At 41.2% G+C, this 22,789-nt stretch overlaps 1 long non-coding RNA gene across 3 annotated transcripts; it reads left to right on the forward strand.

Moving 5' to 3' along the window:
- On the forward strand, window positions 1-21,593 carry LOC308304190. 3 transcript variants are annotated; one of them, XR_013963041.1, is made up of 5 exons: window positions 1-127; window positions 6,502-6,577; window positions 14,471-14,541; window positions 20,941-21,122; window positions 21,252-21,593. It is a non-coding gene; the product is annotated as an uncharacterized lncRNA (long non-coding RNA). The 3 variants fall into 3 exon arrangements; XR_013963040.1 differs by having other exon boundaries at window positions 20,941-21,593; XR_013963042.1 differs by lacking the exon at window positions 20,941-21,122.
- Window positions 21,594-22,789: the final 1,196 nt, after the last annotated feature.

A 22,789-nucleotide genomic window follows, 5' to 3' on the forward strand; every position in this document is an offset into this window, starting at 1 on the left:
AGCAGTGTGTTCTAGGGAGAGTGGTGTCACGCTTTGAACTCGCCGCAGACCGGAAGTGGCTTCGCATGGCGTCCTAGCGAGCCTCTGCCCCGTCCGCCCCCATTCTAGCCGAGTCATTAATTCGCTGGTGGTAAGTAGACCAAATCACGTCTTTTTCACCATTTTAACGCATTCACAGGCCTCTCTAAGGCTGACGCTGGTGAATGCTAACCTGGTTTTGGAATGGGGATGTTTCGGAATGGAAACCCGCCCCCCTGACGTTGACCCTTTAGGCAGACATCAGTCATCTACTTGAAGACATTGTGCCGTGATTTTTCCCCCCTACAACATAAACATCAGGTATTATGATATACGTAGAGTACGATCTTTTTCAAAAAAGTGTACAGAAAGTGTTAAAATTATGTTTTTATGTGGCCACACCCACCTGTTCATTAATTATGCCTGGTTGTCACGTGAGTGGTGACCTAGAAACAGACAAGGAAAAGACGCGTGTTCTCTACCACTCGATTCCAGAGAGCAGATTCGTCGCACTCGGGGGCGAAATCACGCCGGAAGTAGGATGTAATGCATGGCAGTGAATGGAGCCGGCTGGATCACTCATGAAGTTCCATGAACAAAAACTATTTATGAACGACTGAGGTCTTTGTCATATAATCGTTTCAGGAATATAAAAGAAGACATATCACAGGTAGTTTAACTATCACTTGCTTTTCATGTGCACAGTACATCATTTTATTGAGGCAGCTAAACAGCGGCAGGTATACAGTAGTTTCTGTCTCGGAGATATCGCGAGATTTGGTTTCCAGACAGAAAATGCTGGAGAGTCTCACAATACTAGCTAGTTCAGAAATGTACTTTGTGCTCTTTAGATGCCTGATGCCTCTATAAAGTGTGTGACATGTTTTTTTTTATATTCCTGAGCTGAATATTTTATAAAGGTCCATATCGTTCAGAATTCTTTTTTTGTTCATGAGCTGTCCAACAGGCTCTAATAGACTAGTGTTATTTACCGAACCTCCGGTGTGAAATTGCAACAGAGTGCGATGAATCTGCCGGGCAAGGATTGCGGCGTAGAGAAAATTATGTTGGTGTCTTTTCCTTATCATCTGTTTCTAGGTGGTGACCCAGCTGAAGGTAGCCACACCCACAGTGTTGTTATATGGTAAAAAGGAGAGGGGATGATATTGTGATATCATTAAATCAGTGTATTTCAATTGGTCCTTTTTGACTCAGAGGCTTTCAGCTTTCAGGAAGTAACCAAACATACACAGAGAGGACATATTTGTTTATTATAACCACACCTGGGGGTCTATTAGAGTAATGTTAACTCCATAGACACATACAAAACAGAAAAAGTACAAAACTATGGCACCACCTCTTTGATATGGACATTGGACCTGTGTGTGGCTATGCAATCGTTTGCGTATGGGAAGTAGAGGAGAGGGCTCTGCATGCAGCCCTGAGGGGCTCCTGTGTTGAGGGATAGGTGTCAGATGTTATTTTGCTCATTCTCACAACTTGGTAGCAGTTCATCAGGAAGTCCAGTATCCGTTCGCATTCGGGTATTCACCATATTCCTGGCCATTCTATGGAGGCTGCCATTTTCCTTTTACAGAGGGCGCTGGAGCATTTTTCTTTGTGTGCTGCTTCATAAACATCTTTTCACTTCCTCACAAGTAAGGAAGTGACATGGAATTGTCTGTTGCCAGATTTTGCCAAAGAAATAAGCCCAACAGAAGCAACTACTAGGCTATACTACTTTACATTCACATTTGAAAATAGCAGATCAGCAAGCTCACAATGTGTCACATTGCGACACATTGCGAGCTTGTATGTTTGCTATTTAAAAAATATTGAGGGAATTTTTTCTTTTTTTTTTAAGATTTTTGAAAATTCTTAACAACATAAATCTGTGTGGAGGTCCCTGGCACCACATATTTTCAGATGGGGGTCTGCGACTGTGGACAAATATGTAATCTGGGGTCCTTGATATGAAAAGATTTGGGAACTACTTAACTGGTTTAAAAAATATTAGAAAGTAAGCCCAATAAGCAACTATTTTTTTAGAGACACAAATTGCTTATTATAAGCAGACATGGCAACCCAGGTACATTCAGAGCCCAGAGCCTAGAACGCCAACTACTGACACTTTAATGCAAGGACAACAGGAAACCAAATGATGTTTTTCAGGCCTTTTTCAGCCTCCGCCTCTTTCAGGATATGAACAGGAAGCCGGGGGCGGGGCCAGGAATAAAGTGAATAGGACTACAGTAGGCGCCTCAGGTCCTTAAATTACATCCTCATTTCCTACACTTGTGTCCTTTCCTTGCATGTCAGTCCCTCCCACTGAGGACGCAGGCGAAACAGGAAGAGGAGAGAGGAAAGGAGGAAAGTTTGTTTAGAGAAGAGAGACGTAAATTCCTCTGTCAGTGTCATTTCGTGTGACGTCCATTTATGATGATAACAATCACAGGTGATAGGCCCCATCCCTTATAGCAGTGTTCTCAACCTTTTCAGGCTGCGACCCCCCAAAATAATCATGTTTGAACTGGGGACCCCACAGGCCCCCACCCTGACAAGCACTTAGAATCGTAGGAGTTGAGGAATTACATTTAGTTTGCCTCGGTTCCACAGATAACTATTGTGAAACTAGCCGGGCGTCGTTGGCTTGTAGATCAGCTATTTTCAAAATGTCTCTTTCTTAGTTTGCATCCTTCTTTGACAACAAAATTGTGAACATTCGAGCTGGTATTATGAATAATACTGTCACAAATGCAAATGCGGTTAATGGTGCCATGTGTAAAAGTGTAGATAAATCTAGGGGCAGCCTAGTATCATTTTGTGAAATTGATGAAGAGGAACTTCGTAAAACCATATCGCAAATGACATCATCTTCTTGCTCGCTGGATGCAATACCCACGCCATTTCTCAAAGAGGTTGTAGACTGTGTGATTGGAGATATCCTAAAAATAGTAAATAACTCTATACAATCAGGTGTCTTTCCAGAAACACTGAAAACGGCCGTAGTTAAGCCCTTACTCAAGAAACACAACCTCGACCCGTCCATGCTGTGTAATTATAGACCCATTTCCAATTTGCCTTTTCTGGGCAAGGTCCTAGAAAAAATTATCTTTCATCAATTGGATGTATTTCTGCAGAACAATAAGGTGCACAACAAATTCCAATCCGGCTTCAGGAAAGGACACAGCACAGAAACTGCACTTTTAAAAGTAATTAATGATCTTAGGGTGTCTGCTGATAACAAAAATGTATCCGTTCTCCTACTGCTGGATCAAACGGCGGCTTTTGACACAATTGACCATACAATTCTAATACAACGTCTTGAACACTGGGTAGGGCTGTCAGGCACAGCTTTGTCCTGGTTTTACTCCTACCTAACAGGCAGAAGCTACTTTGTTAATCTAGCTGACTTTGAGTCAAACAAACACAACATCTGCTCTGGTATTCCACAGGGCTCAATTCTTGGTCCTTTATTATTCTCCCTCTATATACTGCCGCTGGGAGAACTTATTTCCGCTCACGGTGTGAATTTCCATTTCTATGCTGATGACACCCAGCTGTACCTTTCGGTAGCTCCGGACGACCCCTGTGCTCTAGACCCATTGCTGACGTGTGTGTCTAGCATAAAATGCTGGATGAGTGAGAACTTTCTCAAACTAAATGAGGACAAGACAGAAGTTCTCATAATTGGTTCTACTGCGCAGAGAGAATCAATAATAAGTAGACTTGGTAACCTGTCTAAAGAAAGTAACACTTCTGTAAAGAACCTGGGAGTGATCATTGACGCTGAATTGAATTTTAATACACACATTAATCATGTCACCAAGATTGCCTTCTTTCACCTTAGAAATATTGCGCGAATTAGAGCCTATCTAACATTGGACGATGCAAAAACGCTGATCCACGCTTTTGTTTTCTCTCGGCTTGATTACTGCAACGCACTTCTCTCTGGTCTGCCAAAGAAAACAACTGACAGTTTGCAACTTGTTCAAAATGCGGCAGCCAGAGTTTTAACTAAAGCTAAGATGAGAGAACATATTACTCCAGTCTTAGCGTCGCTACACTGGCTCCCGGTTGTTTTTAGGATTGATTTTAAAATTATTTTACTTGTTTATAAAGCTCTAAATGGTCTGGCACCTTCGTACCTCTATGACTGCCTGCATAGATACGTTCCAAACCGCCCACTCAGGTCTTCTAGTGCTGACCTACTCGATGTGCCTAAAATGAAATATAAAAAATATGGTGAAGCAGCTTTCTGCTTCTACGGACCGACAGTTTGGAATAAACTCCCACTACACCTAAGACAGGCAGCCTCTGTGGATAGCTTTAAAGCACAGCTCAAGACCTATTTCTTTACTCTTGCTTTTAGCTGAATTATTTTTTATCTCCTTGATGCTATTGACGTCCACACTGTTCTGAAATTGTTCTTCAATGTTTTATGTTTTTATTGTTCTGCTTTATTGTATTCATGTGTATTTTATTTTTTCTGTTAAGTAACTGTGCTTCATTTTCTGCTCTGTAAAGCACTTTGAGCTGCATTTCATGTCATGAAAGGTGCTATACAAATAAAGCTTTATTATTATTATTATTATTAGTCTCTTTCATACATTATTTGACAATTTGGCAAATGTTTGACCATTTTTTATAGTATAGTTTGTTGATCACTTTTGATTCAGTAAAGGTCTTTCTTCTTCTTTTTGGTATTAAAATCTGTCAGACGCCCCAGAGCTGGAGGCCGACGCCGGTGAATGCTAACCTGTCTACCTTTTTGTCGGTTGAGCTTGGAAAGTCTTCCTGGTAGGAAGCACTTGGGTTTCCTAAGACCTACCTCCTTATTGATGCTTCCTAATCCTTCGAGCAAACATAAGAAACACTAGGAGCAAGATCATTGCCATAGAAGGTAGACACCTCCTCCGGCTCTGGGGCATCTGTAAAAAAGGTTTGGCAATTTTATGGTATTTCTCCGTGTGCGTCACAGATATGGAAGTTAGTTCGGTAGGCCAATCAGAAGCGGGACTCCCTCTTTCCCAGAGGCACTTGCTTTGGCAATGTAAACATTTGTTTCCTCATGCCAATAAAGCTCATTTGAATTGAATTGAAGTCCCGGACTTATGGGTATTTTCCTCCTGTATAGAACGTTGATGGGAGCCCAACTTGATTTGGCCGCAGCGGCGACCCCGAAGGTCGCCGACTCTGGCGCCCTAGCTAAATCATTAGCATGCCCTGGGCTACATCTGTGCAAAATGTGGCGCTTTTAGACTGATTAGTACGAAAAATCCCTAAGGCCTCCGACTATCTTCCACACTTCCTTCAATCCTTTTTTAACCAGGAGCTCCTATGAACTGCAGCGACGGATGAGATATCTAGCTTTTTATATCTATGAGCAAAATGGCAGACTGAATTCTACTTCCCATAGGAGCCAAGGAAGCTCTTTCTGGGGCGCCCCACACACATATGCGTGAAACATCTTCTCTGTATCGTCTGAGAATGGCCACTGGGGGCGCCGTACTAATGCATTGTCAATGGAAGGTTGTTTGGTGTTTTGTCGTTGCTGTGTCTCTTGGCCAAAATACAGGCTGTGGTTGAGCTAGAGACACGGCAACGACAAAAAACCAAACAACCTTCCATTGACAATGCATTAGTACGGCGCCCCCAGTGGCCATTCTCAGACGATACGGAGAAGATGTTTCACGCATATGTGTGAGTCCAGCCTGAAGAAAAGGATGTTCTGGACACCGGGGGGGTTTCAATGAAATACATGTCAGTAAATGAAGCTGGCTGGACCAGCTCATGAAATGAACAAACACTATTTATGAACGATTGCGACCTTTGTTATGTACGGTAGTTATCAGCCTGTCGGGACTTTAATTTGACTCAAAACTAAAAACAAAGCAAAGTATTTCCTTGTATTGTTTAGAGTACTAAAAGTATTCCACAAGTGTTGTGCTTGGCGTCCCCCCAGTGCAACACGGTCGCCTTGTAAAACAAGGAAGTGTTGGTCAAATAGAATCCATTTTCTGTTACAGCATGTCTATTTCTCGCTTCAAATATTTAAAACAAAAAAAACATTCTTGAGAGCAACGTTTAGTTGTAAATGACACTGTGTGTTTGTTTACATGGCTCTCATGTTGGATACGGCACAAAATTCACGCAGTAGAGAGAGAGAGAGACATCCTGAGTGCAGCAGGTGCTCTGATTAGGTATCGGTCTGTTATCGAGCGGAGTGGTCTGTTATCAAGAAATAACAGACCGCTGACTTCAGTGATTGACCAATCAGAATCAAGCTTTCAGCCAAGCTGTGTAAGGGCCTGAGACGCAGATGAATGTGTTGGTCTCAGAGCTTTGTGTCGAGCTTGGCTGTGATGGTTCCCTGTAGTGTTGTAGTATGTCTTCTATTTCACCTTGTGTTTCACATTTAGATTAGTATTATGATTTGTGTATTTGCTTGGTTCTGATACGTTTTCTCTTATTGGTTCTCAGGACTTGGGGAGCAGCCGGAATTGGGAAGCACATGGGCCCGGTCCTCACACAGCCTGGCTCCCCAGTCCCTTTTCAGGTAATTCGATTTTTCCCTCACCCCATGTCCTCCTTTCAGCATTTTGGTTAATACACAACATCTCTTACACACTACACCGTATAGCCATGCATACTGTGGAATCTGTTGAGTACATAAGGCGGTATTATGCGCTTTTTGTTTGTTTTGGTACTTTTAATTGAATTTGTTTAAGTATTTGAGTTGGTTTATTATATTGAGTTTGGGTGGGGAGGTTTTCTGGTCATTGTGTGCTTGTAGACAAAATGTTGCCTGACTGGTTTTCTTTGGTTTGTTTTGTGTGTCCTTGGTAGGTGCAAGTAGTTTTTGGGGACAAATACCTGTAGGTCGCTGGGTTTAGGCTGGGGAGCTGTTCTGACATCACAAGGATGACTCGACCAGCTCAGCGTTCTAAACAAAAGCGTTCTCTACAGGAGTTATAATGTATGGCTGGGTATTCCCAGATGAAGCCCTGTTAGGCAATTTACTGTCCCTGAATTTCATCACTGATGTGGTGACCTGTGATTGTCTCAGGGCAAGTGGACAACTCAAATTAGAATGGGATGAATGCCGGCTTGAGTAGAATGAGAGATAACAGTTTTAGCTCTTTTAATGTAGTGAAACTATTCATTTCACTACGTTCCTTGACCAATAGATTCATGTCTCTTGAATTTTGTTGTGCGTAGCAGCATTCTTGTGCATACAACATAATACTGCCTGATTTAGTCTTGCACAAAACAGGGTGGCAAAAGTCACTTGTTTTATCTGAAGGCCTGTCCAAACTCTCTCCGAAACCGAACCTTTCTTCGGAAATATCCGGTTCAACTACAAAATGACGTCACTCAGAACTTCTGAAAACCATTACCCCAAATTAGAGTTCAGAAAGCTGCACGTCGGAAAGTCGGAACTCTCCGACAAAAAGTTCGGTTTTGGAGAGAGTATGGACAGACCTTAAATCTTTGAAGTGGTTTAAGTTTAGGTAAACCGTACAAACTCTTATTCCCATGCATTCCCAACTGAGTAAGCCCTCCTGAAGGCAACTCACTATATTGGATGGGAGGGAGAGCTGGAATATAGTCCACAAATACCTCTGTCATGATGGCAGGATAATCCTGTCAGTGACAGGCGGCCTGTGGTTGCTGATACTGCGGATATGGCTGAACATGGAGGCAGCTTCATCCTCCTCCAATTGACATAATATGAATGTTCATCCGACCCAATGAGTAGGGATCAAGCACAATTGTCTCATTTGATGCCATGGGACTTTTATAGAAGTGTAGGATGAACACGCGTCTAAGCATGACGCTAGAGGGCATTCATCTTGGCATCTGCCAGGGCAATTGACCAATATTTGGTAATGAGAAAGAGCAGATTCCTACTCATTACAGTTGTCGGGATTGACTTCGAAAACTTAAGTTCTGTGGCTCCCTGTCCATGGGAAATAAAAATATGAAGGCAATGTGAAAAAAATACTAAAGGTGACACTAGTGACATACACAAGCTAGGTTCTGACGCAGAACAAGGTCCTATACATACATTTTTGTTGTTTGACTTTGGGAGTTATGGCAGCTTTGTTCAGTCAAGTGAGATCTTGAAATACTGGGCTCCCACACGGCTGTTGCATGACACTTGCCGCTGAGCAACTGGTGGGTTCATACCCCAGGGGGTCTACAAAGGGGATGTTTTTCGATAAACAAAGATTTCCTGTTGTCCACAGAGGTGCAAACGGATGCTTTTATTGAAGCCAAGTTTATGCCATGCGCTAGGAGGGAACTTCCCTTCCACTGGTCAGAGCGAAGGTTCAGCAATGGCCGATCTTTTTCATGTTTGACACGCTCGTGAGCTATTGAAAACAAACTCACCCGACCTCAGCAGGGGTGTTGTATGCATACTAGGTCTGCTACAAACTTCTCTCTCTCTCTCTCTCTCTCTCTCTCTCTCTCTCTCTCTCTCTCTCTCTCTCTCTCTCTCTCTCTCTGAACCTATACTGTATGTAGGCCACAGGTTCCCAAACACTGGGTCGGAACCAGTTTGTGGGTCGTGGACACATTTTTATGGGTCGCTTTACTCTTTGTTTCCTACAATTAGTTTTTTATTATTTCAAAACATTTTCAACAAAATTCAAATAATTATTTCTGTAATTTATGAAGAAATCGAATAAATTCCATAAATTAGAACACAACGCGGTGCGAATTGACGCATTGTGAGCTTGTAGATCTGCTCTTTTCACTAGTTTGGGTCCCAGGCAAACGTCTAATTTCTCTTTTGGGTCACACGCTAAAGTAGTATGGGAATCATCCAATTCAGAGTAGACACTGCTCATATCGTTCACTGTTAACCTGCATGTGTCACTGTGCAACATGTTGCCCGATTACCTTTTTATCGAATAACATTAAAATATAACAACAATCCCATGTTCTATCCTGATGTTTGGACCTGTCAGTGTCAACACAAGCATTGTCGTGAAGCAGCTGGTGAGTTCAAGTGCGGTCAAATACCCCCGAGGGATGAGCTTGGCCCTGAGTGACCTTATGTGATCCATAAGTATCTTCATTGTCAAAACAAATATTACAGTACATCTGTTCCTCGGAGTGTACTGGAGTTCACACATTGTGGAAATGGGCAAAATGTAGGCTGTAGGTCCTATCCTATATTTCCACATTAGAAGCTGAATTAAATATCATGCCAATTGAAACGTTTACACTGTACATAGTTTAAATGCTGAAGATTATTTTTGCTATTGATATTTCATAGAAGCTACATACAGTAGCTTGTTATATCAATAGACTGATTCACTGGACATGTCTCAGGTTCTGACAAGCTCACGGTGGATTTTATGAATGATGAGGGGATGTACAGTAAATACTGGGTAGACAGACATAACATACAGTCATGTGATGTCATATGTTGGTGTGCCTGATAACTGTGTATTGTTGTGCTAACACTACACAGACAGTTGGAGGAAAGTATCACATATAAGATTCAACAAGGTGGTACCCAAATATCTAGACCAGTGTTTTTCACCCCCCCAACACACACACACACACACACACACACACACACACACACACACACACACACACACACACACACACACACACACACACACACACACACACACACACACACACACACAGGTTTGCAATTGCTACTTTGTGGGGACATTACACATAGTCTACTATCTTTGTGGGGACATTCCATTCATTTTAACCCTAAACCCTAACCCTAACCCTAACCCTTAACCTAACCCCTAAAGACCTTGTGGGGACGTATTAATTTGTCCCCACACGTTTTTTTTCCCTGGATTGTACTATCTTTGTGGGGACATGAGGTCCCCACAAAGATAGCTTTGCAAGCCCACACACACACACACACACACACACAGCGCACACACACACACACACACACACACACACACACACACACACACACACACACACACACACACACACACACACACACACACACACACACACACACACACACATGGCATTAAACTGGACTGTTAGTATGTGATTATTATGTAATTATTAGCCTACTTCCCACGGAGAGGGGAAAAAAAGCCTGTTACGGTCATAAATAGAATTGTATATGGATGCCAGGCCCTGTCACATCAGGCCCCTCTCACAGCACTGATTGACAGGGCATGTGTCATGGTCAATATCATGTCACATGAAGCAAGCCTCCCCCCATCTAGAAACCATTACTTTTGTAAGGTTAATATACAATATTCCACTAGAGGGAGCTCCACAGACCAGCAGATTCAAAATCTGTATGGGATTGGGAAAGGACTATTTTATTGTGACCGTAGGAAGCTACTTACTATAAAAACCTGCAGCAGTTGTGTCCCGCTTACTCTGAAACGCTTACCCTGTCACGCTTGTCTACGCTGGAGGCAACTGCTCAGTCACACACACACACACACTCGTTTGACGCAGTTTGACGGAACGAACAACAATCAGCTCTGCCGATATACTAGTCTGTGAAAAGTAAGACCTCCCACACACACGTTGGTACTCTGCAGTTATGTTGAATGGGTTACCTGCCAGCCTTAAGTCGATTAGCTCCCTTGTTAACTTTGTTGAATTGTTATGGATTATATTTTTCTGAATGTCTCTGCTGCTCCGCCCCAACACATTCAGAACTACCGGTAAGTATAAGAAGTATACATTTGCACTCAAAGGACAACATTGGGAAAGAAGCTCTTAAGATTTTTGTTTCATCCTTTTGACATGTTTTTGCAAATAACAAAATAAATACAAAATCAATCAATCAATCAATCACATACAAAACAAAACAGTTGCCAGTGAAGTAGATGTGTCTGTTACTCTAAAACCTCCCTTGATATATAACAATATTGTAAGCCAGTATGTGTTCCTGCAAACATTACAATATAACGTACATAAATGGTGATGATGACTGAGTAAGAATCCTACTCCTCCATTACCTTGTTTACCTGTTTTTAATATTGGGCCTCACATATCTTTGACCTTGACCTGGATACTGCTTGTGTTTTTATTTTGAGGAGTTCCAGGAAAAACATTAAGTGAAGTTGGCATTGAGCTGAAGGTTAGGTTTGGCAGTGTGCCTTATGGTTCACATATAGAAGACTGAAGGCGGATGCTGGAAGGCTGTTTCCAGGTATTCCCGGGCGGCAGGGACCAGCCTCCCTAACTGAAGTTGAAGTCAGGCAGGTAGCCACAAGAGCCAAAACTATTGGAGGATCCCCTCCATCAAGACCTCAAAAGTAGCAGCAGCACAGAACATCACAATGATGTCCCTGGGAGGCACTGTCTTGCTTCCTCTAATTAACACAGCCATGGACTGGAAAACCCATCTGGCTACGGCCACTGTTTGTTTTTGGAAGCAAAGGTCGCCATGCCCTTTCTTTGTTCACTGTATCGATTCAGGTTTCAGTTCCTCTATTTTTGTTTGTTTTCTTGCTCTGTAGTACCCTCACTATATTAAGGTAGGGAAGGAAGAAGGGTGCTTCTTGTTTATGTTGCTAATACTCTAATGTTTATATTCTTTTCAGTTATATGGATGCCAATAGTCCCTGTCACTCACAGCCCCGGCTGTTGGTCTGGGGAGGTTGTAGACAACCATGTTTCTCCTCCGACTCACATGAGGTCACCATGCAGCCGCATCTTTTCACCTGACAATGAAGAGTTTCACCGGGAGGACGTAACGATTGTGCGATTGTGCGACTGTGCGTGGTGGACAGGCACCGCAACCAACTTGTGCAGAGACAAGATATCACCCTCTCCTGCCAGCTTCTCACCTGGCCAATAGGGCTCGCTAACTTGCTTGGCCAAAGCGTAGGCACCATGGAGAAATTGAAGGCCAATCTCCATGGTGGTGGGTGGCAGTTTACTTGCATCAGCTGTACATATGGTCAGATTTAAACTTTAGGTCTAAAGACTAGTAGCCTAGTTCAGTGAGTCTCACAGTCACATTGCCTTTCGACATCTAAGAAATGAGCATATAACAGCTGCCTTGACATGACCGAGCAGAACAAGACTAAACAGAACAGAGCCTAATGTCCTGTCCCCTGTACAGTACACGCGTCTGCTCCTAGTCTGTCAGGATGACTGCCCACTTGAACCAAAACAATGGACCACTTCGTCACCCCTGATGGGATATCCTGATTTATGTTATCAGTGTGTATCCATCAACTGGTGCTTTATTTAGCTGGAAGAAGACATATAGCCCCGCTTGTGCCATCAGACCTGTTGACACCCTACGCTGTTTATGCCACTAACATGCCACAGTGGGAATTGGGTTCACCTTAATTTGTTCAAGTCCGAGACTGCGATCTACAATAACTTGATAATATAATAAGATGAAAGCATTTAAGACAGTAAGACACTTTTTTTTAAAGAAAGTTTTTTTGCATTAAAGTTTATAGAGACACTATGGCTACAGTGTTCATTTCACTAATGACCATTCCTCTAGAAACGATTCGAGGAAATTGTATTTACATCCATTTTGCTATTAACTAAAATTACATATTAAGTCACCATGAAACTATTGTCTGATACAGCAACGTCGATGTCCAGATATAAATACTGGCTCAGGTCTGATTTGGCGTGGCTCCACTGACACTGTAAACATCCCAACCTGCAGGGTTATTTGTTTTCCCTTGTGTAAATTGTTTTGACATTTGAATAATAGTGAGAAAAAAACAGGGCGACGTTAACTTGGTCCTGCATACATACACAGCTGTCTATTTATGAGAGCACATCCCCTGCCCTCACAGACCGGCTCCTAAAAAGCAGGAATTGTTCGTCATCAGTAGTGATATGCTTCACCTGTGTCTCATAATTGGCACCATAGGGCGTCCTTGAATAGTCTTGGATAAAAATAAAATAATCCCTTGTGTTATATGTAAATAAATATGTAAATCATTTAGCCTAAAACCAAAAATGCACCTAAAATTGCTCAATAAGTGTCCCCTTCCCCTCCATGAATGGATACCTCTCAGTGACATACCTATCTAAACAGTAACCAGATCCCTCGCCCCAAAACACGCTCACCCTCATTTCTTACCGCCGAGAAATAATTGTAAATAATAGTTAGGAATGTATGGTTATGCATAGTTTTACTGAGGTAGAGATTAGGAATAGGGTTAGGTTTTGGCACTGTTTTACTGAGGTTAAGGTTAGGAATAAGGTTAGGTTTAACCGTTTAGGCAAATACTAAGGTTACGTTTGGAATATCAAGCAGAGACCATTCTACCGCACCGCCAGATAGACGCCCAAGGCGACTGAGTTTTGGGGCGAGCATGATGGTATTAATCTAAACTGTACATTTACCATTTATAAATGTACTTGTACAATATAATATTGGAGTTAAATGCTGACATGAACTGAGCAACCCAATGATGCTTACTGTACATGCAAACAGTGTACCTTGAATAACCCAATAACGTATAGAGTAATTATGACTGTATTCTAATACATTTTGAAAACAATTTCAGGAAAAAAGGCCCTAAAAATAGAGCAAAAACAAGAAAGAGGAGAGAGTGAGAATGACAGTGAATGAATGTGCTCTAAGATCTCTCATGGAAAACAGGGTGGACAAACGGACATCCTGAAGGTGCTGTGTATTTATTATGTATTGCTAAGGGAAGTCCCATGGCCTGTGCAAGTGGCTCCCAGTCTCACCTCTGCGAGGAATTTGTGTTTTTGTAACCTCGAACACAAACATGGTCGTGGCAAACCAAAGGAGAGCTGTGTGGAACTGATATTGTGGTATCGCTTACCCCTGAAATATGAGCAAAAACATAAATGTTATCAAAGAAGCTGAATGATTATAACATCACTATAAATATTTTCCCAAGTAGAATAAACAATCATTATTAGTGTTATCTCTTCAGAGCAACTATAGTTAACTTACATTACTTTTGATCCCTTCAACATTAACCCCATGGCATTCACATTTGTATCAAATGTTTAAAAGATTTTTCAAAGTTATTCACAAGTTTTATACTTTTTTCAAGATTTGTCAAAGATGTAATTTTCTTCTAAAATAGTTGATCCGCAACACATCACGATGCAATGTGTTGTGAGCTTGCAGATCTGCTATTATTAAATTGCCGTATAATGGTAAAATAGAACTTAACTTGTTCAAATGTCCTTGTATATTTGTTATTGATTATCTGTTTGTGTCTACAGGTGTTTATGAATAAATCTAGCAATATTTATTAGATAAGATGTCTCACATGCTTTCTCAAGTTCACCTGCCCCACAAAAAGTTGTGTCTTTCTGCTGTTAACAACAAATTTATCATCTCAAGCCAAATGCAGGAACGGAAACTGCTTTGCATGGCAAGGAGTAGGTCTGGAGCTAAACAATGGTGCCTGTGTAAAATATGGCAACAGGGTCTCACCTTTGGCTCCTTGTGCTTTCTCCCCAGGCTTATTTACGTAAGCAGGTTGTGTTCTGTGCCCCATCAGGAAGAGGCGTTGCAGGAAAGCCAAACGTGAGGTAGGATACAGAACACACTCACAGCGCTAGACTCCAAGTGTGAGCTTATCTGATCTCTCGCAGAGTTGAGAAAAAGGCTAGGCACATGTGTGACCTGTGGAGCTCAAACCACAGGGAGGCAAAGATTCACTACATGGTTTTGATTGCATGCATTGTTTCCAAAACGTGCTGCACAGTTACTCTGACCTAAATAAAACCAAGAGATATGTTGTATCAACACACCAACGTTCGTTTCAGTAGAACATCATGTTTCCAACTGGCCCAAGGAGGAGAACTGACCTTTAGCCACGTGTCAGGACAGCGGATATAATTAACACAGGTCATATTCTTGCAACCAACTCTTTCCATTAACATATCCATGATGCTCAAGTCTATCAGCCTGAGTTGAGTTAAAATTGTGCTCCTTTCCATTTCTGTCAGAGGAACAAGTTTACCTTTCTTTGTCTGACGTGGCTCAGGCATTTGAAAAATGACCCTGCTTTCTTGTAGTAGGGGCGATTGCAAATACAAACTTAAAACTGGTGAAATCCAATCAACTTTACCTTTCAATACAAAACTACAATACAAGTCATACTAGTGACGAGTTATGACAAACTGCTAATGGCTCACAATATGTTGTGCTGCGATGCATTGTGAACCTGTAGATTGGCTGTGTTCAATGCATGACACCTCGCGCAACAACGTCTATCAAGCCCATACAGTATAACCCTTTCATGTACCACATGCCATCTTTCATGGTCGGTTGAGGTTTGAGCATAATGTTCCCACATCCTCTCCAAATCTCTGCTGACACGGTCCTGCAAACTAACCCTTGGCACTTTACAATGACGCCACTTGACCTTTGACACGAAGCCAGTTTGTCTTTTTGTTTGTCTTGGCATATTTCCACATGCTTTATGGTTTTCTTTTTTGTCTCTGTCTTCTGCAAAAGTATTCACTGATGTGAATGTTTGACTAGTATATAGACACACAATACGATACACAAAACAATGATGTTTCTTTAAAGGTTCTCTACTGGTTCTTCAGCTTTGTTTAGGTACCTCTGTTTCTATATTATACAGTAGCACCATTTGACAACTGTGCTATATAGCACCTTTAAGATATGTGCTTTATATAGCACTAAAAGAGGTTCCCCTACAAGCCAAAGAACCTATTGTAATGCCGTTTAGCACTATTTGTGTATGTTGAATGTAGATGCACATGCCTGAAACAAGCTCGGCCGGCGGTAGCTTAGTGTGTCTAGAGGCTGTCTGGTAATGAGAAGGTCACCGGTCCGCCACCCGGTAGTTCATGTCAAAGTGTCCTTGAGCAAGACACTGTTAAACATGTCATTTGGCCAGAATATCCCCTACAAGATTAATAAGGTCTATATAAGATGATGTCCCTCATCTCATCTAGAGGCCAAGACGGGGGTAGCAGAATAATGTTTTTTTGTTTCGTTTTTTCTTCTTTCAAAACCATCAACAATAGAACAGTGAAGTCATGACAATAGAACAGTGAAGTCATGACGTGACTCGCTCATCCCCCGATTCCATGGAAGTAATTATCCCCTGATTCCATGGAAGTAATTCTCTATGGAGAATAACATTGAGTCATCTTAAATCGTCTCATATAAGCATTGCCGTCCAAAAAGAAACAAGCGGTCTTTGCGATATTGTCAATGTCAGCGAGGTGGCTCTGTATGTTTTATGGCAGTCAGTCACTCATATTTGATAAAGCCTGTTTCTAGCGAAAATTTAACTAATTCGGCGACAGTAACATTAGCGTTTTCTCACCATCAGTTAGTTGATTCTTCATATCCATATGAGTCAAACCGCTGAGATAATTTTTTTATAATTGGAACACAGATCTTATATGACACGATATGAAAAAGGTCTATGGGAATTCAGAATGGGGGAAGAAAACCGTGTAGGATTTGTAAATTACGTCACTACTCTATGCAAGACAACATTGTGAGAAATTAGTGCAGTAGCTTATTTGGATGTAATAATCTAATTATTATTATTGTTGATCATTCTAAACATGAATTTGATACATGTAATAGAAACATTACACCTGAATTTATATGGGCTGCCCTAGTGTAGCAGTGAGAGGACACGCCTTCTGTGCGAATGGTTGTGGGTTTGAAACCTGCCTGGGGCGACGTCAGCAAGACATGCGGTCACAACGGGTTAACACCAAGTCAAATCAGTTCAGATCAGATCTGAGCCAAGTCTCCTGAGGAAGCGTGTCTTAAGCCTGTCTTGGATGGGAGTCTCCAGACGTAAAAACAGATGACACGTTTTATAAATAATTACATATAGTGTCAGAGGAGACATGCCCTCTTGCCTATAGTATCATTCCTTCATCTAATCCATCTAGCCTCTTCTAGAACCCCTCCTATGATTGGTTAAGAGTCTGATTGTTGAGATCAGTTAGACATTTCCACCATCTACTGGATATTTTGGAACACTGCATATATGACTACAAGGTACAGAGTGAATTAATGTGCACGATTGTGGTAAATGACATGAACAACAGTCAACCAACAGGGTAAATGGTCAAGTAAACAAACAAGAAAATAAAATTAATTAATAATTAAATTGTACTTATTTGTGTGTAGCATAGCAAAATGAATCAAGCTGACGTTCAGTTATGTAGTTACTTTTCTAGACATTCGTTATTTTGTTTTTAGTTCAAAGGAGGCTATCAGTCACCTTTTAAATATACTAGTAAGACGCCTCAGGGCGACCTGGCCCTAAAGGGCGAGGTCGTGCCAATTCTTGGCCATCTGGCCAATGATGTATATCGGACCAGTTACCCATATATGGAGACCCCTGCATGATAGTCAACAATGTTATGTCAAAACATGCCCATATATGGGCATTCCCAGATATGTCCTTAATATTGATGACATTTGGACAGGGATCTCCATATATGGGCATAAAACGTGTGTTAATTAGTAAAGCCAAGCAGGGCCTTGTGATATATATATCAATGACATCGGGGTCATCATATATGGGCATAAAAGGGATACCCATATATGGACTTTTACATAGGTGCATGTCACCTGTGATATCATCTGTGATGTCACAGTGACAAGGGAACCAACCCTGACTGACTGACTGACTGACTGACTGACTGACTGACTGACTGACTGACTGACACAGTATGGATATCCAGGGTTTGATCTTTGATGAGGTGATGTCACCTGATGTCACGTCACGTGACATAACTTCCTGTACTGACTGAAGGACTGACACAGACGGAGACAAGCTGCGACATTTCTCATGGCACAGCACAGTACACAACACATTCATTAACAAAATTAAATGCCTTCTTCACATTTTCCAACAATGGTTTTATTGAAATAACCACACCTGGTTACAGATGGACTGCTTTTTTTCCATGTGCTACGTGCATGCATAATGTGTCTATTAAATAATTTGACACGAACACACCAAGACCTCATTTCAAGCCATCTTCGTTGATATGTATACCTCTCATGTTGATAGTTTCTTTATACATTGCCCAGCCTTACCATACAGTGTGTTCTCTCAAAATCATTGAAAGGGGACTGCCCCATGGTATAAACTCCCGTTGGTCCGAACCGTCGGCAGGTTAGCTACTCACCAGCGTCACCAATGCCTTAAAGTTGTGTAAATCCCTAACTTCCTTTAAAACCGCTCTGAAAAACCACTTACAGGCGGCTGCCACTCGAAACTGGTAACTTTAAGCCCAGCCTAACTTTAAAATTAGTGGTGTCCAACGATTAAATATTTTAATCACGATTAATCGCATGATTTATGTAGTTAATCGCGCGATTAATCGCAAATAAGCTTTTATCAGGTCACAATGTAACTTAGAGGGATGTCTTTCAAGTCTTTCGTGGCCCTATTAACTTGGGAGGGGAAATATTTGCTGGATTTATGCGAAAGTACGTTAATCTTTTATTCGAAATCAATTAAAAACCTGAATAAATCATAATGGTATTGCATTAAACAGACTGCAGCTGATGGGTATAAGGATCTGCTAAATGATTACTGTTGTGTCCACCTTTATGCTTTAATTATACATTGTATTTTTTGTTACATCAACAGGGATGGACCTTTTAGCCAATATAGCCGATATTGTAGCCAATGTTTGTAAATATGCGATTAATTGCGATTAAAATAATTAATCGCGATTAACATAACGGTGAGTTAATTGCGATTAATTTAGTTAACTCGGACAGCACTAATATTCTCCTGCTGGATGAAGAGTAGCAGCGGCATTCTGTACAATTTGGAACCTATTCAGTGTTTTCTACTGAAAGCATGTTAATATACCATTAACATACCAAAAACTAAAAGCTTGTGTGATAAGTTTGGAGTCTTCAAAACAAAACAAAATGATCTGATGCTTTGTATATTCCTGAGATGATCCAAACTAATCTGGCTCCCACATGGCTCTCAAATTCAAGCTGATCAAATAGGACATTGTAGCAACAGGCAGCCAACATTGTTAGATATAGGACAAAGAGAAGACTGAATTTGAGAATATAAGTAATATGGGGCCAGAGAGATTTTCTTTCTTTCTTTTTTTTTCAGAGTTCATTTGAATAGATTTTCTTTTCTTTTGTGGAGTAGTATTTAGTAGGTTAGTAGTTTGTCCATTGTCAATGGAGCAATGCAAGATCCTGTCCAGGCCAATAAGGGGCAGTAGTGGAGCATTTATACCTCAGGGAGTCCCTTTACCCACAGACAGCTGAACAGCAATAATGTGTCCTGTTAAACAGGACATTATTGTTTGGCATCAGGTTGTCCTTCCATTCAGGACCTGCAACACTGGCATCCAACATTTAGAACGGGTACACATTATTGTGTATCATTATTTTATGCTTTAACTATTGAACTAGACCAGGTCAACCTGGTTGTGCCAGACCCCCTATCTGTCATCATCATTTATGACATCATGCCTTTTGTAGGCATGTCATCATCATGTCATCATCATATATACCCTTTATATAGAAAACCCGGACCGACATTTGCTTATGTAGGCCTACCCATTTCATGGGTCTGGCAAAAATAGCAGATCTACAAGCTCACAGCGCGGTACCGAGTGCCGCGCTGCGAGCCTGCGAGCTTGTAGATCTGCTATTTTTGAAAAATCGTGAAAATTAGAATTTTGACCCGATTCTATAAGTGTCTTTTGAATCCTTCTAAGGTTTTTTGAAAAACCTATGTTTCTATGTCAGCAATCTGGCCAGCCATCGTCAAAGAAAAGGTCCTTTTCACTTAACTGGAGCTCAGTTAGTCTGTTCTTGAGAGACTACCATGTCAGTGTTTCTCAAACCTTTTCATGTGAAGGACCCCCAAAATGATATTTATTTAGCCACGGACCCCCATCTCAAAGTATTTCGTTCCAGGGACCACCCAGAAGCAAAATTTGAGTTACAAACGTTCGCTTTGAAAATACACATATTCAAAGATTTGCACACATTTTCACGACTTTTTCAAAAGTAGCAGATCTACAAGCTCGCAGCGCGGCACAGAGTGCCGCACTGTGAGCTTGTATATCTGCTATTTTTCACTGGTTAAAGCATTCAATAATTCTGGGCCTAAATTTAAAGATTGGATGCCAGTGTTGCAGGTCCTGAATGGAAACAAACAAACAACAACAACAACATGATCATCAGGTATGTTAGGGACCAGGTTGGTCGGAAGGAGAGACAAAGGAAAACTTGGTGTTGGTTTAAAATGTTATTTCTTTATTCTTTCCCCTCCTTTTTTTCTTTCTTTTTTTTGTTTGTTTCAAATTAATCTTTCAACGAATAACCAAAATAAGAGTGATCAATTACTGAACTGAACAACACAACTGATCTAGACAGAATGACACGAGGGGAACGAGAGATGAACGAGGGATGATATTATGATGTCATTAAAGCGGTGTATTTCAATTGGGCATTTTGACACAGAGGCTTTCAGCTTTCAGTGTTTTTCATCCTATCTGGGTCGGTGCCCATACCCCCCCCCCCCCCACTCACACACACACAATTAAAATGTAAGCTTTATTTATTTTTCATTATTGTGTATTATCTTGCTTATATCATTTAGAAACCATCTCATCGATTCCCAAATATCAGATTTGACATGAAACTGGACTGTTACTATGTGATTATTATGTAATTACTGTGACAGCTAGGGCATAAGGAAATTAATTACTTCACCAAGTGGCTAGAGGTATACGTGGTTCCAGACTGCAGCAACTACAACGAGATGTTCTGCTGGTTTGTGCTGTGAAGTGCTTATGATTCTTCATGTGCAAGAATAGAGTTTGTGCAGTGTTTGATCCCTCCCAGAAATAGGATGTGTCTAGCGTTGCAGTAAGTGGAATGAGCCGTGTATGTAGCCTACTGCAACAACTGTTGAATGTTACCAGGTGCAGCTGTTAGGGGGCCGCAAGGTGGTCCTCCACTGGGACCATACCAGCCTCTCTGGGGCAGATGAGACCTGGGAGGAGGAGGAAAATGGCTCCATACCACATGTGTCTCCCCGGGAGATACAAGAACCTCCAGGATGGGGGAAGAGACGGTTACCTCATGCAGACTATTGCGGAAGACAGTAAAACCCCTCCAAGACTGGGAACACTTTTTGAAGCAAAATTAAATTACAAATACTGGGTCACAAATCACAATAGTGGTCTGAGAAATGTATTTGAGATACAAACACGTATATTGTATTTGCCTGTAGGCCTACTTCACAGAGACCAGGATACTGACCAGGATACTGACACCGTGATACTGAAACCAGGATACAGTACTGACGCCAGGATAATGACACCAGGATACTGATGCCAGGATACTGACAACAGGATACTGACCATGATACCGACAACAAGATACTGACGCCAGGATAATGACAACAGGATATTGACCAAGATACTGACACCAGGATACTGACCATGATAATGACAACAGGATACTGACACCAGGATACTGACCATGATAATGACAACAGGATACTGACACCAGGATACTGACCAACATACTGACACCAGGATACTGATTAAGATACTGACACATAGCATCACAAATAATCAAATATTAGTCTTGTCTGACCATTATGGGTTATGCAGTAATGCAGGACATTTTTACAAGGCTTCATTGCAAGGTTATATGAAGTCAGTCTCAGTCAAGACTCTCCCTACTGCCTCTCTCATTTCATTCTGAGGGTGGATAAGCCAATCAGAGGCAGAGTAAAGTGCCATCTCCCATTGTGTTTTCTTTTATTATTATTATTTATTCAACAGTATAAATGTGTGTTAACGTTTAAAATTTTACAATTTGAGAATTATATTAACATATGTATTTCAGATAGGCCTACACTAAATACAAGATCTGAAATTATCTGATATATGTTTCAAAAATAATAATAAATTGATTTGAAATACCGTATGTGTTTCAACACTGACCATCTCTGTGTACAGGACCAGCACTGTGTGCTCTGAGCATTTGTAGCACACCCAAGCGCCCTCTTCAGGCAACTAGGGATTACTGCATAGCATTATATACATGTACACCACAATATTACAGCCAACTTTTTCCTCTAATAATGCATTATCATTCCATATGTATATGTAGCATTAGAAGCTGATAAATATGCTTATTTTTTTCCCTAGATCTTTCGGTCACTAAAATGCAGTGTTGCTGACACATTACATGATCAGGCTAATTTATATAAAAAGTATTTGCCATTTTAATTAATCATTGGATTGCCCCAAATATGAATTTCACCAAACTATTCATTCCTTTACAGATTGGCCTATCTGAACAGGGCATAAGTATGGGCCACCCAAGGCAAACATTTCATTTAATTCATTACTTTAATTTATTTTTTATATTCGGCTTTCCAAACATAATTTGACCAAACCATTGATTTTAAGTTATTTTGCTATTTGTATGTATTATATATATATTTTTTATAAATGTTTTATTTAATTCCAGCCATCTTTGGAGGATGCAGCTTTATTCTAATTTAAGCTAAAATGTACGCTCGGTAGAATCGGCTGCAGCGTTCGGTAGTGTTCGGAGGCTGTCAGCAGCATCTCTCTGACGGGAGAAGTGGTGCATCTGACTGGCCGGGAATATCGACTTGTGAACATTTCGGCCTTTTTTCCCTGCACGGCAGGCTCCGTAACATCGCACACGGCTGCAGAGAGCAACGGTCGCACACGGCAAGGGGCGACGGGTAACTGAACGACAATATTCGCCATTATTATGACAAACGGC

This window comes from Nannobrachium achirus, assembly GCF_963921795.1.
Source record: "Nannobrachium achirus genome assembly, chromosome: 19".
NCBI classification, from domain to species: Eukaryota; Metazoa; Chordata; class Actinopteri; order Myctophiformes; family Myctophidae; genus Nannobrachium; species Nannobrachium achirus.